Consider the following 17,150-nt stretch of genomic DNA (forward strand, 5'->3'; position numbering starts at 1 on the left):
CCGTGCTAATCTTTCAAGAGCTCCTTTTAGGGCATACAACTCACACCTTGGGCTGACCAGTTGGAAAGTAGCTTTCCCTCTTCTACGGCTACCAACCCTTCATGCATAATAGCGTACCCCATACCCTGCGCTCCTTTATTACCTGTGAAGATCCATCAATGTACAATCATTTCCATCAATGTACAATTGCTTTCCACCTTGGAGTCCTTGATCTTTTAGGCCTTCTCTTCCTTTAGTTTCATAGTTTATAACCTCTAGGCAATTATATATTAGTTCCTTATCTGGTTCTCCATCCAAAAACTGGACAAGGTTGAGTTGGTTACTCACAATCAGCCCTAAACCATTATCTCTTAAGATGGCTTCATACTTTAGCATTCAGGAATCAGTGAGCTATTTCTCAGCCTTTTGGCTCAGGATACTCCTTACTGAGTTTGGGATATATATCTTCAGGTTTCCCCCAAAAGGTTAATGTTTTGCTTTCTGCTATGAGTAAGGCAGTCACTGCCACAGCCTGAATGCAGGTTGTCCACCCCTGGCTGACAGGGTCTAGCAGTTTTGATAAAAAGGCCACTGGTTTCCTGGATCTTCCCCAGTCCTGGGCTAACACTCCATGTGCTACCCCTCTTTCTACATCTACAAACAGATAGAAGGGTTCAACTAAGGCAGGAAGACTCCGTTCCGGTGCACTGACTAATTTTTTCTTTAAATCTTCAAACTTTTGTTCATCGTCTTTTACTCACCTAATCTCTTCCTCAACTAACTTTTCAGACAAGAATTGGATGGCCTTCATGTATCCTTCAATCCATAGCCTACAATATCCCAACAGGCCTAAAAACCTTCTGACTTCCCTCTTAGTTTTTGGTGGTGGGAGTGAGACTATGCCCATAATTCTCTCAGGGTTCAGCCTCCAGGTCCCTTGACAAATCACATGTCCAAGGAATTTTACTTCCCACTCTACAAATTTCAGTTTCCCTTTTGATACCTGAAGTCCTTGGCTCCCCAGAAAATTTAACAATACTGTGGTAGATTCCCAAACTTCTTTTTCTTCCCGTCCTGAGAGAAGTAAATAATTTACACATTGGATGAGCTTTGTCTCAGGTTTAATGGAGAAGAGCTGTATTACTTCTCCTCCTAGGGTTTGACCAAAGAGGTTTGGGGGTTCAGAAAACCCTTAGGATAACCCGGTCCACCAAAGTAGTTACGTCCTCCCAGAATCAGGGTCTTCCCATTCAAAGGTAAATATATCCCTACTTTCCTCTGGCAGTGGGCACACCCAAAAAGCATCTTTTAGGTCTGTCATGCTAAACCACTGGTGTGCTGGGGAGATATTACTCAGTAGTGTAGAGGGGTTAGGCACTACTGGGTACGGATTCACTGTTCTTTTGTTCACTTCTCTTAATCTTGGACAAGCCTGTAAGTCCCATCTGACTTCTTTACTGGTAATATGGGTATATTGTGGGGGGACATACATGGTTCTAAGGTCCCCTCCTCAAGTAGGTCCTGGATCAGTGGCTGCAGTCCTCGTCTCCCCTCCAGAAAGAGTGGATACTGTCGTGCCCGAACTGGATAGTTCTCATCAACTATTTTCATTATTATAGGTTTCATGTGTAATTTATCTCACTTTTTCATTTTTGCCCAAATCATCTCATGAATTTTCTCCCCATTTTCTTCCCTTACTTGGAGAAGCTTAACTACCATTTTCCCTTTCTCTGGGAGCACTCCAATGTCAAACTGCACCTGTAAATCCTGTCCTAATAAATTTCACCCTGCTTCTGGAACTAATAGAACATCTCCAATTCCTATTTTATTTGTTCCTTCAAACTTTATTTACATTATAACTGAGGCTTTGAAACCTTCCCCTTGTCAAGATTTGAAGAGACAAGTGTCAGCTAATGAAGGCAGGAGCTGCCCCTGAAATGGAAAATATTAAACCCTCTCCCTCCGGATTGTTATGATTTTGAAATTAAGGGGCCTCTCAGGCACAGATGTGGGAGCAGGAATAACAGTTCTTTATTGAAGAAGAAAAAATAAATAAACAATGCAGTAATACAAAATAATGCTGACAGAGTTGGAAAACAACCTGAAACACTGGGGGTCTGGGTGTTGCATGCAGTGCAATGAAAATAGTGGCTGCATTCTTCCTGCAGTCTTCGGCAGACAGGTGTGGTTCTGTTGGAGCAGTGGTCCTGTAGAAGGGTGTAGGTTTCCTCTGAATATCCAGAGGTGGTGTAGATAGGCCTGGTCTACCTCTGGGAATCCAGTGGAAAAGGCAGCTGCTCCTGTAGGAATCCAGTGGAAAAGGCTGCTGCTCCTCTGAGAATCCAGTGGAAGGGGCAGCTGTTCCCCTGGGAATCCTGAGGAAAGGCTGTTCTGGCATCCCAAAATCTCAGAATATATCCAGCTAGGAATGCTTGGTTCCTCCCTCTGGGGCAGACCATGTCACAGTGGGATGATGTATATCAGTCTTGCAATGATATTTAATAGCCCATTAACAGCAGATGTCTTCCCTGAGGGAGGACTGGTTTGTGGAAGAGATAAAGAAAAACTGCCCAATTAACAGAAGATAACTGCCACACCTCTAACAGAAAGGAATAGAACACACACATTACCTTGCAGTCTAGGACATTATCCACGCCTTATTCTATTTCCATCTGCATCACAATGAAACCTTACACACAGTTCTCACTTAAGACTAGGTTTCCCTGTGGTACACAACAGCTTTCTCCATCTTTCTGCATTACCCACCAAGTGTAACCAGGTCCTTGAGCAAAAACAATCCCGCGGATGGGTTTGTCTTTGCCTGTGGTGGGAATAATCCAAACAGTCTTTCCTAAAATACCTTTCATGGGTAGAACAGGGACTTTGTCTCCATCCACTGTGTGCAGAGGTTCAAACTGGACAGGACCAACTTGATTGATTGACCCTTGGGTGTTGACCATCCAGGTGGCTTATGCTAAGTTCACTTCCCAATTTCTAAAAGTTATCTCGCCGAGTGCCTTCGGGGTAGTCCTAAGTAGTCCATTGCATTGTTCAACTTTCCCAACAGCTGGTGCATGATGGGGGATATGGTACACCCACTCAATGCCATGTTCCCTGGCCCAGGTGTTGATAAGGCTGTTCTTGAAATGGGCCCTGTTGTCTGACTCAATCCTCTCAGGGGTGCCATGTCTCCACAGGACTTGCTTTTCCAGGCCCAGGATGGTGTTCTGGACAGTGGTGTGAGGCACAGGGTAGGTCTCCAGCCATCCAGTGGTGGCTTCCAGTATGGTCAGCTCGTAGCGCTTGCCCTGGTGTGTCTGGGGCAGTATGATGTAATCAATCTGCCAGGCCTCCCCATACTTGTACTTGGACCACTGCCCACCATACCACAGGGGCTTCTCTCGCTTGGCCTGTTTGATGGCAGCACACGTCTCACAGTCATGGACAACCTGAGCAATACTGTCCATGGTTAGATCCACCCCTCGGTCTCGTGCCCACTTATAGGTGGCATCCCTGCCCTGATGGCCTGAGGCATCATGGGCCCATTGAGCTAGGAATAACTGTCCCTTGTGTTCCCAATCTATATCTATCTTGGACACCCTTATCTTTACAGCCTGGTCTACCTGTTTGTTGTTTCAGTGTTCCTCATTAGCCCGACTCTTGGGGACATGATCATCCACATGGCGGACTTTCACAGGTAGCTTCTCCAACTGAATGGCAATGTCTTCCATTCATCAGCAGCCCAGACTGGCTTTCCTCTTCACTGCCAGTTGGTCTTTTTCCACATTTCCAGCCAGCCCCACAGAGCATTGGCTACCATCCACGAATCAGTATAAAAGTAGAGCTTTGGCCACTTCTCTCTCTCAGCAATGTCCAGGGTCAGCTGAACAGCTTTGAGTTCAGCAAATTGACTTGATCCACCTTCTCCTTTGGTAGCTTGTGCAACCTGTTGTGTGGGGCTCCATACGGCTGCTTTCCACTTCCGGTTCATTCCTACAATGTGACAGGAACCATTAGTGAAAAAAGCGTAACGTGTTTCTTCTGCTGGTAGATGGCTGTAAGGAGGCGCTTCTTCAGCCTGTGTTCTGGTTCCTCTTCATCAGTGAGACCAAAGTTTTCCCCTTCTGGCCAGTTTGTAATTATCTCTAAAATCCCAAGGTGATTCAGATTTCCAATACAGGCAAGCTGTGTGATCAGAGCAATCCACTTGCTCCATGTAGCATCGGTGGTGTGGTGGGTAGCGGGAAGCTTTCCTTTAAAAATCCACCCCAGCACTGGTAAGTCGGTGTGCCAAAAGGAATTGTGCTTCCATGCCAATCACCTCCAAGGCGGCTTGAACTCCTTCATAGGCAGCCAAGATTTCCTTCTCTGTGGGAGTGTAATTGGCTTCAGACGCTCTGTAGCTTCAACTCCAAAATCCTAGTGGTCGGCCTCGAGTCTCCCCAGGCAGCTTCTGCCAAAGGCTCCAGGAAAAGCCATTGTTCCCAGCTGCAGACTAGAGCACATTCTTCACCTCTGGTCCTGTCCTGACAGGGCCAAGGGCAACCGCATGAGTGATCTCCTGCTTAGTCTTGGTGAAGGCTTGTTGCTGCTTAGGGCACCAGTGGAAAGTGTTCTTTTTGTAGGTGACCAGGTAAAGATGGCTCACAATCTGGCTGTACTTGGAGATGTGAATTCTCCAAAAGCCTATGGCACCTTGGAAAGCTTGTGTCTCCTTCTTGCTGGATGGTGGAAACATAGCTGTGATTTTGTTGATGACCTCAGGGGGAATCTGACGCCGTCCATCTTGCCACTTTGCTCCCAGAAACTGGATCTCTTGGGCAGGTCCCTTGACTTTGCCCTTCTTGATGGCACAACCGGCTTCTAGCAGAATCTGAATAATCCTCTCTCCTTTCTCAAACACTTCCATTGCCATGTTCCCCACACAATGATGTCATCGATGTACGGCAGGTGTTTTGGAGCCTCATCCTTCTCCAGTGCACTCTGGATCTGTCCATGGCAGATGGTGGGGCTGTGCTTCCACCCCTGGGACAGTTGGTTCCAGGTGTACTGCACGCCCCTCCAGGTGAAAGCAAACTGAGGCCTGCATTCTGCTGCCAGAGGAATGGAGAAAGATGTGTTAGCAATGTCAACAGTGGTGTACCACTTTGCTACCTTGGACTCCAGCTCGTACTGGAGTTCCAGCATGTCCGGCCCAGCGGCGCTCAGCGGTGGAGTCACTTCATTCAAGGCACAATAGTCCACAGTCAATGTCCATTCTCTGTCAGATTTGTGCACAGGCCAGATGGGGCTGTTGAAGGGTGAGTGGGTTTTGCTGACCACCATTTGGGTCTCCAGCTCACAGATCAGTTTGTGCATGGGGATCACAGTATCTTGATTCATCCGATACTGCCAGCTGTGCACTGTCAAGGTGGCAATTGGCACTTGTTACTCTTCCATCTTCAGGAGACCTACTGCATATGGGCTTTCTGATAGTCCAGGCAAAGTGTTCAACTGCTTGATGTTTTTCTGCCTCCACAGCAGCTATGCCAAAAGCCGATCTGAGTCCCTTTGTGTTCTTGTAATAGCCATTCCGGAGGAAATCTATGCCCAGATACACGGGGCCTCTGGGCCCATCAATATAGGATGTTTCTTCCACTCTTTTCCAGTCAGGCTCACCTCGGCTTCCAACAGGGTCAATTGCTGTGATCCCCCTGTCAACCTGGCAATGGAAACAGGTTCGGCCTCCACATGTCCCGATGGCATTAGGGTACACTGTGCACCAGTATCAACTAAAGCATTGTACTTTTGTGGTTCTGACGTGCCAGGCTATCTGACCAACACCGTCCAGAAAATCCAGTTTTCCCATGCCTCTCCCTGGCTAGAAGCACGGCCCCTCTAACCCTGGGCATACATGGTAGAGGTACCTTCCAGGGCATCTAAAAGATCATACTCAGCAGCTTGGTCATGGGAGGATGAGGCTACCTTCACTTTACTGAAGTTCCCTTGGTTAGTGTTTCTCTCCTTGAGTTGACGCACCCGTGCTGCCAGGACAGAAGTGGGTTTTCCATCCCACCTTCCCATGTCTTCCCCATGGTCACGCAGAAAAAACCACAGGTCAGCTCGTGGGGTGTACCCTCTCTCTGTAGCTGGGGAATGTTGGACTCTGACTCTGGGGCCTGTGACTCGCACTGGTGCAATGAGGGTACTGTTCCTCTCTCGCAGACATTTCTTCACAGAAATCCTTTCTTTCAGATTTCTGCGTCTTCTGGAGGGCAGAGGCCTCAGAAGACAATGTAAACAATTATTATCAGCTGCTGTGGAATGCAACAGGGGTTTCTTGATTGGCTCATGCTTCTTGTTTATAATTTAAGGGCCAATCACAAAATGCAAGCCGGGGACTGAGTTCTTGGACACAACTTTGTTATAGGATTCTTTCTATCTATTCTTAGCTAGCCTAGCAGCTCTGCAAACTTCTCTCTTCTTATTCTTATTAGTATAGTCATAATGTATTATATATCATAGATCAATAAGTCCAGCCTTCTGATCAAGAAACAAGATTCTCTGTCTCTCTCTCACCAGCAGCGACCCACTAAGGACGCTGTAATATCTGGTGACCCCTCGTGTCAGAGCAAAAATTAATTTGATAAGACCAGAGGAGCAAAATTGCTGCACTGGGTAAAAATCCTGTATGTGTAGCTTGTGATGGTTGCTTTGAAGTGACCACAAAAGTGGATTCAAGCCAGGAGCTGAAGAACTGAAGATCCTGATTTGGACAGAGTTCACAGCCAAGGCTGACCACAAAGAGAACCTTCTTCTGGAAAACCTTCAGGAAAGATGATGGAAAAGAGCAGCAGACCTTTGGAGCTGGCCAGAGCAAGCTGGACTCTTTCAAAAGGTACTGTTGGGTTTTCTATCCCTGATGAACCAGCCCTTTGCAGTTTGGGGCTTTTCGTATGGCAGACACATGCCCTGCCGGAAGAGGTTCCTTTTACTCCTTCAGAGGAGAATATCATTGCCCTCTGGAAACACTGGTATAGAGAAGATGGTTTCTTTCTGTCAAAAACAGATCTCTATGAGTTCTTTCGATGGGCAAAGCTTTTTGGGTTCTTTACTGATGTCCTGTATGCTTTGGATGTTTTTGTCTGGGAATGCCTGGACTCGAATATTCAGTTCGTCTGGAGCCAGGGACGTGTTTTGCCTTCTATCTACCCAGCATTTATAAAGATTTTTCCAGTTCTGAAACGCAGAGCAGCTATCTTTCAATAGATTTCTAACTGTTATAGACAGGCCCCGTTTCCACCGGCCCTGGCAGAAGACCCGGTGGGGGAGGACATTCTGCTTCCCAGCCCCCACTGCTTCATGGCGGGGGGGGCTGAAACTTCGCCGCGCGAAGAAGTTTTTTTTACTCTTTCTCCGGAGCCTGCGCAGATGAGCTGCTCTCCTCCCCCCCCTTCTCTCTCTCCGGGGGGATGGGAGGAGGCGGCGCCGCTCAAGACACAGCCGGCCTCTCAGACTCTGCCTCCTTCAGACATGGGGGCGGTACTGGTCTCTGAGGTTTCTCCACCCCTGCCAGAGCCGTCTCTCCAGGAGATCCCGTCTCCGCCTCTCCAGGTGGTCCTGCCCACGGCTTCACCAGTCTCCCCGCCCCTGCCAGCACCTGCGTCTGACACGGCAGAAGAGACAGTACTTCCAGTTCCAGTTGAGCTGTTGCTAGGCAACGACGAGGATCTGTCTCCAGCTTACGGCTCAGCGGAGGAGGAAATTCCTTCGGCCCCTCCGCCGCCTCCATCGGCCTCCTCATCGCCTCAAGCCGAGATGGTCCCTGTTCAGGATGGTGCTGAAAACGGCGCTGAACCCGCAGGACCCTCGGAGCAGCCCGCGGCTGCGCCTACACCCAGTGTGATTTCCCGCCTGAGTGTTTTGGGTTGTCCCGGGGCTGCCCCTGCTGGGGAAGCTGGGACAGGGGAAGAGGGTGTCGGTCTCTCCTTCCATGGAGCGGGGGCTGCCTGCCAGCTCACTGTTGCGGCAGTCCGGCTGCCTGTTTTTAAGATCAGCATTCTCGGCGGGTTGGAGAGTGTTTGGTCGGTTGCTGTCCCATGGAGGCTGCCATCTCTGCCGCCTCTCTTGTGTTCTAGTGGCATGGGGGGGCAGGTGCATCCCGAGAGCCCTGCCTCTGATCCCCAGCCCGAAGGGGATGGGGATGATGAAGCCATGGGGCAGATGAGAGACAAACCCAATGCAGTACAGGGGAAGATGGCACAGCTGGAGGAGACCATAGCTGGTTTGCTGTGGGGAGCAAACGTCTCCAGACCCCAGATGGCATTGCTGGGGAAGGCTTCTATTTCCTCACTGCTGGCATGCCTCAGTGGTTTTGGGGAAAGGAAGCGTGTCACCACCCATGCTGCCATTGTGCTGGCAGCTGGGTTCAGGCCTGTGAGAATGCAGAGCCTGCTTTATGGGTTTGGCTTGGGCCGTTGGGCTCAGATAGTTCCTGGGCTGGGCCCACTGCCTGGCCTCCTTATGTTTTTGGGGATTCTGGTTTGTCCTACCAGTCCTGGTCCCCCTTTGTGAGCCAATTTTGGGGTTCCTGGTCCATCATGGGCCAGGGCCCCCAGGGCCTTTCCTTCTCTGGCACTGCTCTGCTCGGCTGCTGCTCTTTTGCTTTCAATCAAAAAAAAAAAAAAAAAAAATTTAAATTAAATAAAAAAGATTGAAAATAGCGGGCAGCAGCTCTAAAGCACTGAAGCATTGAAGGGCCAGAAAAGGACATTCCAAGGTTGTTCAAATTGTTTGAAATTGTTCAAAATTGTGTTGTGACTGTCAATGGTTTTTTGATAACTATTGATGGGATTCTTTTTGCAGCAAGTTTGTTTTCAGGACCAAAAAGGACTCTCAGATATTCCAAGGGAAACAACTTCGGTTCTTGGACTGTTCCTGAAACTCAGCTGCATGGACTTAAATTCCCTTTGCATTGTTTTTTGCAATTTTCTTATATTGTAGGATTGTCTTAGTGATTTGTTAGTATTCTATATTTTATAGGTGAAGGAATTTCCTGTTCATTCCACATCAGCATTTTTCTTTTATTTTATACAATTTAGAAAGGTGAGATGTCGCAGACATTTCTTCACAGAAATCCTTTCGGATTTCTGCATCTTCTGGAGGGCAGAGGCCTCAGAAGACAATGTAAACAATTATTATCAGCTGCTGTGGAATGCAACAGGGGTTTCTTGATTGGCTCATGCTTCTTGTTTATAATTAAGGGCCAATCACAAAATGCAAGCTGGGGACTGAGTCCTTGGACATAACTTTGTTGTAGGATTCTTTCTATCTATTCTTAGCTAGCCTAGCAGCTCTGCAAACTTCTCTCTTCTTATTCCTATTAGTATAGTCATAATGTATTATATATCATAGATCAATAAATCCAGCCTTCTGATCAAGAAACAAGATTCACCGTCTCTCTCTCACCAGCACCGACCCACTCAGGACGCTGTAATAGTTCCTCCTCACCTCCTCCCTCATCTCCCTCATCTCCTCTCTGAGTTCTTGTACCACGGCACAAAGATATGAGCCTGCATCGGGCCATTGATCAAACTCTCATAATTCCTAAGATTGTTGGCCACAGAATCCACTGTCTCTCGGTTGATGTCGGCATTAATCATTGCAATAGAGGTGGTGTATTGAGATGGCCCCAAATTTGCCAGGCTCCACAACATTTGCCCTGTGCATCTGACTTTGTCCGGGTCATTATCATACTGTCCATCCCTCCCAAAGAGTACCTCCAATACTGCCACTTCTCTCAGCTGTTGGATCTCTTCCTCAAGAGTCTTCCAGCGCATTCTATGGCGGTGGTCCTCTATTCTTTCCCTGTGAACAAACCTCTCCCTGACACTTATTAAAAGCCACTCCCAGAGGGAAAGGGACCCTGGTTCCCTTATAAAAACCTGATTGTTACCTGAGTCCTGGGTAAAGGGTCCCAGATTCCTTGCCTTACCACCCTCCAACTGGACGCCTGTACCCATAAGATCCCAGACCCAGAGTAACCAGGTTGTATAAGCCTCACGTCCCCATTGTACAATGTCTTTGTGCAGAGTACAGAGACTTTCGTACATCAGGGACTCAGTGATGATCACAACCTCTGGTTCCTCTGTGGGTTTTGAGGGCTCTCCCCTATCTGCTTTCATCTTAAATCTCCTTGTTTCCACAGGGGCAACTGCTGCTGGCTGTGTCTGCCTTTGCAATTCAGCTGGAACCTGGACAGTTGTAACATCTGTGGGTTCTGCTGCTGCACTATTAGACTCTCTCTCTTCAAAGTGGGGGGAGGGCTTCTCACCAGCTGGGGAAGTGTATTCCTTCAGCATCTGGTCCATCTCATGTATCTCGTTCACCGAACCCCCCACCCAATCTGGCTGGTTTGTATCTGAGGTGGGCTGTGGAGCAGGGTCAGGCTCTGGGGCAGCAGCATCCCTAGACTCTGGTGCTTTGTTAGGTTCTGGGGTAGGTGTCAGGGTAGTTATCCAGGTTAATCTTCCCTTCTCTCTAAATGCTAAATAGAACAGGCCTATCAGCAACACTGGCCACTGTATGATATCTTTAGTATTTAGAGTGGATCTGAATCCTTCAAAAACTGGTGGGGCGGACCCAAAGAGATGGTTAAAGGGTTGGGAGAAGATTTTTCCTGGTGTCATTTCTTTACAGCAGGTGCCATTATTAAAGTAACCCTAAAAACATAGAGTTAGTGTGTGATAGGTATGAATCCATGTGCCTGCTTTCCAGAGGAAGTTAAAAATCCATGAATCCCTCACCTTATTCACCCATAAAACAAGCCAGATAACAGACACAGTAGCCTTGGTTATAGGACCCTGTTTAGATAAAGGCCTACAAATGGCAGAAATACAGCCACGATCACGTGCCACCCAAACCAGGGCAAGCTGGACCACATGGTGTTGCTTAATGAGGTTTCTATAGCAGCACACAAACAAAAAATTAGATTACTCAATAACTGTTATTCCCTTTTGGTTTCTGTGCCCTCGAGGCCCACATTGGGCGCCAAAATCTGTCTTGGTTTGGAAAGCCAGGAGTCTGCTAAGGAAGGCAGGAGCCTTCCCTGAAATGGAGAATGTAAACCCTCCCCACGTCCCCAAATTGCAATAAATTTTAAATTAAGGGGGTTCTCAGGCAAAAATATGGAAGCAGGAAATAACAGTTCTTTAATAGAGATAAGAAAAAAAAATAAACTATAGAATAAACAATGCAGTACATTGGAACAACACTGACAGAGTCAGAACCCAACCTGACACCCTGTGGGGTGTTGGTAGCAGTCCAATTGGAAATGTGGCTGCAGTCCTCCTGAAGTATCAGGTGTGGTTCTGTTGGAGCGAGGGTAATCTGTAGAGAAGGATGTATTCCTCCTCTGAAGATCCAGTAGAAGAAGGGACAGCTGCTGTTCCTCTGGGGAATCCAGTGAAGAAAGCCGTGCTGGTGTCTCAAAATCTTCTGGATTATATCTGAGTAGGAATGCTTGGCTCCTCCCTCTGGGCGGAGCATCTAACAATGGGATGTTACAGTTCTTATCAGTCATACAGTGACATTCAATAGTCTGTTATCAGCAATGTCCCCTCCCCAGGGAGGTGTGAATGTGGTCACTCAAAGAGAGAGATAAAGGCAAACTGCCCACTTGACAAAGGTAATCTGCCATACAGATGCTAATGGAAAACAACTTGCATTGCAATCTTCAACAGCCATGCAGTGCCTCTTAGTGACAAACCTGCCCTCCCCAAATGCCCCAAGCACCAAGGCCATTACAAGGGGAGGGGAAAGAGTGCTATGGGAGACAGATGACAATAACAACACTACACAACATACACATGATATCTATCTCTTCATTGTGAGACCCAACTATGACATTACTCATCTGTAACACTGTGCAATAGTGGATCCTTGCTCCTACTAGATCTGGCAATGTCCCAGTGGCACCTGTGTCCCATGAGGCCCCACTTGGTCACAGCAGAGCCTTGGCTTAACAACTGACCCTTGTTTCCTTGAGATTCCATTTGTGAAAAAAACATTCACTCTCCTGTGAAAATGTACAAAGTTTATTAAAAGCTTAATTGGAGACCAGGACCATGGAGCAAAGGTTATTATGGCCAGGTGCATCTTGGCACTCAGCCAGGAGCACCCTGTTACCTTCGGGGATCCCCCTGAAATACCTTTCCCCTTACATCAACCTGTTGCATATTCATAGACCCTCATGCATATCCATAAACTACTTTACATATTCCAGGAAAGATTTTACATGCCCCTCCTTGGGTCTGCCTTTTCAGAGCATGTGTGTTTCTTGGCTGTGGTTTTGGCTCCTTCTCTTTATCACCTCCAGTTTTTGGGCCTTGGTCCACTCTGCCTTCAGACGGTGAGTGCTGATAGTTGGCAGATCTGTACAGGTGTCCTGTGTGCATTGGATGTTAATCCCATCCAAGCAGGCAGTTTAACACAAGCAGCAATTCCGCTAAGCTTAATTAACAACAGAAATAAGAACGATATCTTTACAACAAAGTTACTTTAACATCACACATATAAAATCCATTTTAATATTTGCAAAAAGCCAATATTATGATATTTATCTATAACAGGGTGAAGGAGCCCTGGCCCAGGCTCTGGCCCTGGGGGACACGGGGACGCTGCCGGGGGGTCCCTGTCCCCCTGTGCCACACCCAGGGCCCCATCCCCCTGTCCCTGTGTCAGGCTCTGGGGTTGATCTCGTGGAACATCCTCTGGGGGAGGCTGCGGGGCTGGGGCCGGAGGGACCCGGGGGGACAGGGGACCCCACTGTGCACGAGCAGTGTTGGACTGCTCTGGGGGGGAACTGTGAGGGGGGCCGGGGCAGAGTGACCTCCCCAGTGACAGCACACAGCCCCTGTGATGTCACACAGCTCCTGTATTGTCACACTGCCCCTCTGATGTCACACAGACCCTGTGATGTCACACAGCCACCTGTGAGGTCACGCTGCCCCTGTGATGTCACAAAGCCATCTGTGATGTCACACAGCCCCTCTGATGTCACACAGCCCCTGTGATGTCACGCAACCACTCTGGTATGTAATGCCGCCTCCATATGATGTCATTCAGCTGCTGTGTGATGTCACAGTCACCCTATGAAGTCACAGCCTTCTCTGTGACATCACACAGCTCCTCTGCGATATCATACTCTACATCACAACCCACATTGTGACATCACAGAGCCACCATCTATGATGTCACAGCTAGCTCTGTGATGTCACACCCCACTCCAGGCTCTCACACAGCCTACTCAGTTCTGTCACACAGCCCCTTCCTGACATCCACGCTGCTCTGTGGCTCTGTGACACAGCCCCTGAGGTGCTGCTGTGACACAGCCCCCTCGGGGCCATCCCAGAGCCCCTGCCACTGCTGAGCCCTTGTGAGCTCTGTCGGTGCCCTGCTGGTGTCCCTGAGGGGCCCTGGCAGTGCCCCAGCCCTGCTGGGCTGTGTACAGGAGCCACTCCTGGCCAAAGCTGTCTCTCTGCAGCGCTGCCCTTGCCAGGAGCTGCCTCTGGGCCAGGAGCTCAGCAGCACAGACACAGCACAGGGATTTTAATGAGCCTCTGGGGCTTTGGTGCTCTTTGCATCAGACTCAGTCCCTCAGAGAGGGCTCAAAAAACTTCTCAAGAACTCAAAGTGAGATTGAAATACTGAAGTTTATTTAAAGAGATCCCTGTGAGGGACAGAACTGACAAAGGGTTCCCAGGTTCCAGGCAGAGCAGAACACTGGAAGCAGTGATGGCAGCTGGGGACAAACAAGGCAAAGGTGTCTCTGATGTTGAGCAAAGCTGGATGTGTTTGAGGAATGCTGAGGCCAAGGCCTGAGACCCAGCCCCTGGCCAGGCAGATCCTGTCCCTCCCTCCTTGCTCAGGGCTCTTCCCAGGATGGGCACTGGCATGTGGGGATGTGCAATGGCAAGCGCAGGAGCATGGGGCGGCCCCTGCCAGGCTGCTGAGCAGGGACAAGGTGGCAATGAGGCCCCAGCCCTGGAAGGGTCACTTGTCCCCTCGTGGCCTCAGGCCCAGGGCCAGCAGCCATGGCCAAAGTTCTGTCCAAGTTGGCTGCCCTGCCAGGGAAATTCCTTTCTCCTGGTGCCCAGGCTGGGCCTCCCCAACTGCCCTTGGTGCCATTGTTTCCTTCTCATGCTTATATCCTCCAGGAAGAAAAGCTCCAGCCTCTCTAAACCACCTTTCAGCCCCTGCCAGGCTACGCCTTTTCTATCCTCAGTCTCCACACCACTGAGCCCAGAACCTGCAGCCTCTCCCTGCTGGTGATGTCATAAGGCCTCCAAACCCCATCTTGGGAGATGTTTGGGTCCTCTCCAGGGTCTGTGAAAATGGGGAAATAGATGTCAAAGGTATTTTCAGGCAAATCTTGCAGGGGCAGAACAAGGGTCAATATCTCTAATGTGAATGAGGCTGGATTTACATTTCTTAGAAGGAAGAAATAATTTACAATGATGAGAGTGGAACAAAACTGCAACTGTTTTTCCAGAGAAGTGGATGCCCCATCCAAGGAATTGTCCAGGAGCAGGAGCTTTGTACAACCTGACATAGGGAAATGCTTTCCCTCCCCAAGGATGGAATTCCTTTTGTGTGGGTTCTCTAATGTGCTGGGTGACCTCACAAGGCTTCTGGCCAGAATGTCATCTGAGGGCAGCCAGGCTGCTGCAGCAATTCAGAGGCATCTCCCTAATACTTTTAATAACCAGATGATAACAACCCACTGAAACTTGAACAGAACTTGTTCATCTTTAAGCAGTTTAAGCAATTGTTTTAGGAAAAAAATGTATAGACTAGTACATTTAGAAAATGTCACATTTCTTCAGTGCAATAAAAAAGCACAATCAGTAGAGCATATATTGTTCATCCACTCAGCTGGGCACACCACTGAACTGCTGCACCGGAAGACGGGCACTATCCTGTCCTGTATTTCCCTTTGGCATTCTCTCTCAGAGCACAGATGAGACAAAACCAAAAATCTCAACTTTAGTCAATCTTTATCTTCAAAGGAAATTCAAGAATCTTCTGCAGTGGCCAATGCTCTGCACGTTGACAAACTCTTTGCAGAGGCCAATGCTCTGCGGGTGTAGGAATTCCCTGCGCAGGCCAATGCTCCACGAACAATTCCCTTGGCGAATCGCCCACTGAAGCCGCCTGCAGGAGCCCAGGCTGCGCACACCCAGCCAGGGCCGCGTTCTCGGGCAGCTGAGGCCGCGCCGCTGTCACAGACGCCGCCACCGCGTTCATGGTTCCCAGGCACCCGCGGCCCCCGGCAGCCGCCGCCGTTTCCCGGATCCTGCCCCTCCCGGACCCGGACGCCCCCAGGATGCTGCCAGGGCTCGGGGGCTTCGTCTACCCGGGCTAGGGCTCGGCCTTCCCTGCGGGACAAGGTGAGGGGGGGTCCCCGGGGGTCGTGTCCCCCCTGGGGACGTGAGTCCCCCATGTCCCCCCCAAGCCGGAGCCACCCCCTTTTCTCTGCTCAGAGCTCCTGAGCCAGCTCCTGCTGCCCCCCGGCAGGGGCTTTGGGGAGCCCCCCGGGGACCCCCTTGAATGCCCATTCCTGGGCACTGGGACCCCCCGCATCTCCTTCCACAGCTGCAGGACCCCCTACACCCCCTTATCCTGCCCCTACACCCCCTGCACCCCCTTTCCCGGGTATCCTCCTCTGGCAGCCCCTGGATCCCCCGTTTCCGTGAGCCCGGGGACCCCCGGACCCCATTCCCGGCCAGCCGGGGACCCCTCACCCCCAGGCCTCCCTTTGCCCGGCGACCGGTGACGCCACCAAAGACTCGGGCCGCCATTGGCGGGCAGCAGAGAGCGACGCCAATGGCGGGGCCGGAGGCGGCTCAGGGGGCGGGGCCGCAGCAGAGCAGCGCGATGGCTCCAGCGCTGGGGCTGGGGGCGCTCCTGGGCCCCGGGGGGCGGCGAGAGCTGAGGGGGACCCCGGCACCGGGACTCTGTGATCGCCCGTTCCGGCGCACCGAGGGGCCCCTGAACGCCCATTCCTTGGCGCCGCCATCCCCCCGCACCCCCATTCCCGGGCATGGGTTCCACCCTGCGCCCCCTTATCCGGCACCAACAACCCCCACAGCCCCTTCCCGGCCATCCCGCCTCTCCCAGCCCCCAGAGCCCCATTTTCCTTCACCCAGAGACCCCCTGGGCCCCTATTCCTCCCTTTGAGAACGTGGAGCAGCGCGATGGGGGTTCCCCTCCCCGCCTCACCATGCCGTGCTTCCCAGAGCCGGAATCCAGCGGGAATCTCACCCCGGTGCTCCCTGCGTCTGTCAGCGCTGCCATCGGCGTTGTTCTCCACATCGGATTCGGCATCTGGAGGCTCCAATCCGGTTCCCCCCAAACCCATCCGGGGGGTCGCCCTGTTTTTCCCGCCTCCCAAGAGGCCTGGGGGTCCCCGAAGACACACCCAGCCCCCCCCAACTCCTCCTGGGTCCCCCATAAGCCGCACATGGGGATTCCTGGGAGTTCCCCTGTGCTCCCCCATTCCCAGGATTTTGGGGGGTCCCCCCCGACCTGTCCGTGCCCCCCCAGATTTCTTCCACAGCCCCACTGTGATGGTGGGGCTGGGGGCTGAGTGCTGGTGCCCCCAGCCTGCAGCAGATCCAGCGCTGAGGGGAGTTCGGGGGGTCCCTTTGCATTTGGGGTCCCCTGGGGGTTGGGGGGACCCCCCGGGCCCCCAGGATCCCCCTGAACACGCTGATGCTGCCTGTGCTCAGTGAGCAGGCTCATTCCCAGCACGGGGTCCCAGCTCTGTCACCAGCATTGCCTAGGTACCCCCAAAACCTCCCAGGAACCCCAAACCCCCTGGAACACCCCAAAATCATCCCTGGGCTCTCCAAAAGCTCTCCAAGACCGCAAAACCCCATACAGATCCCCCCAAACCCTCCCAGGACGTCAAAATTCTTACAGGAGGTCCCCCAACATCCCTCCAGATCCCCCTGAGAAGGTTCATACCTGGCGCGGGATCCCCATCTCTGTCACTGTCAGGTACCCCAAAACAGCCTTGGGTTCCCCCTGGCATTGCCTAATCCCCCCTTTGGACACCCAAAAACCCCTCCTTGGGAACCCCCAAAAATCCACCATGACCCCCCAAAATCCCCGGTATACACAAAACCTCC

The sequence above is a fragment of the Melospiza melodia genome, unplaced genomic scaffold, assembly GCF_035770615.1.
Source record: "Melospiza melodia melodia isolate bMelMel2 unplaced genomic scaffold, bMelMel2.pri scaffold_45, whole genome shotgun sequence".
NCBI lineage: Eukaryota > Metazoa > Chordata > Aves > Passeriformes > Passerellidae > Melospiza > Melospiza melodia.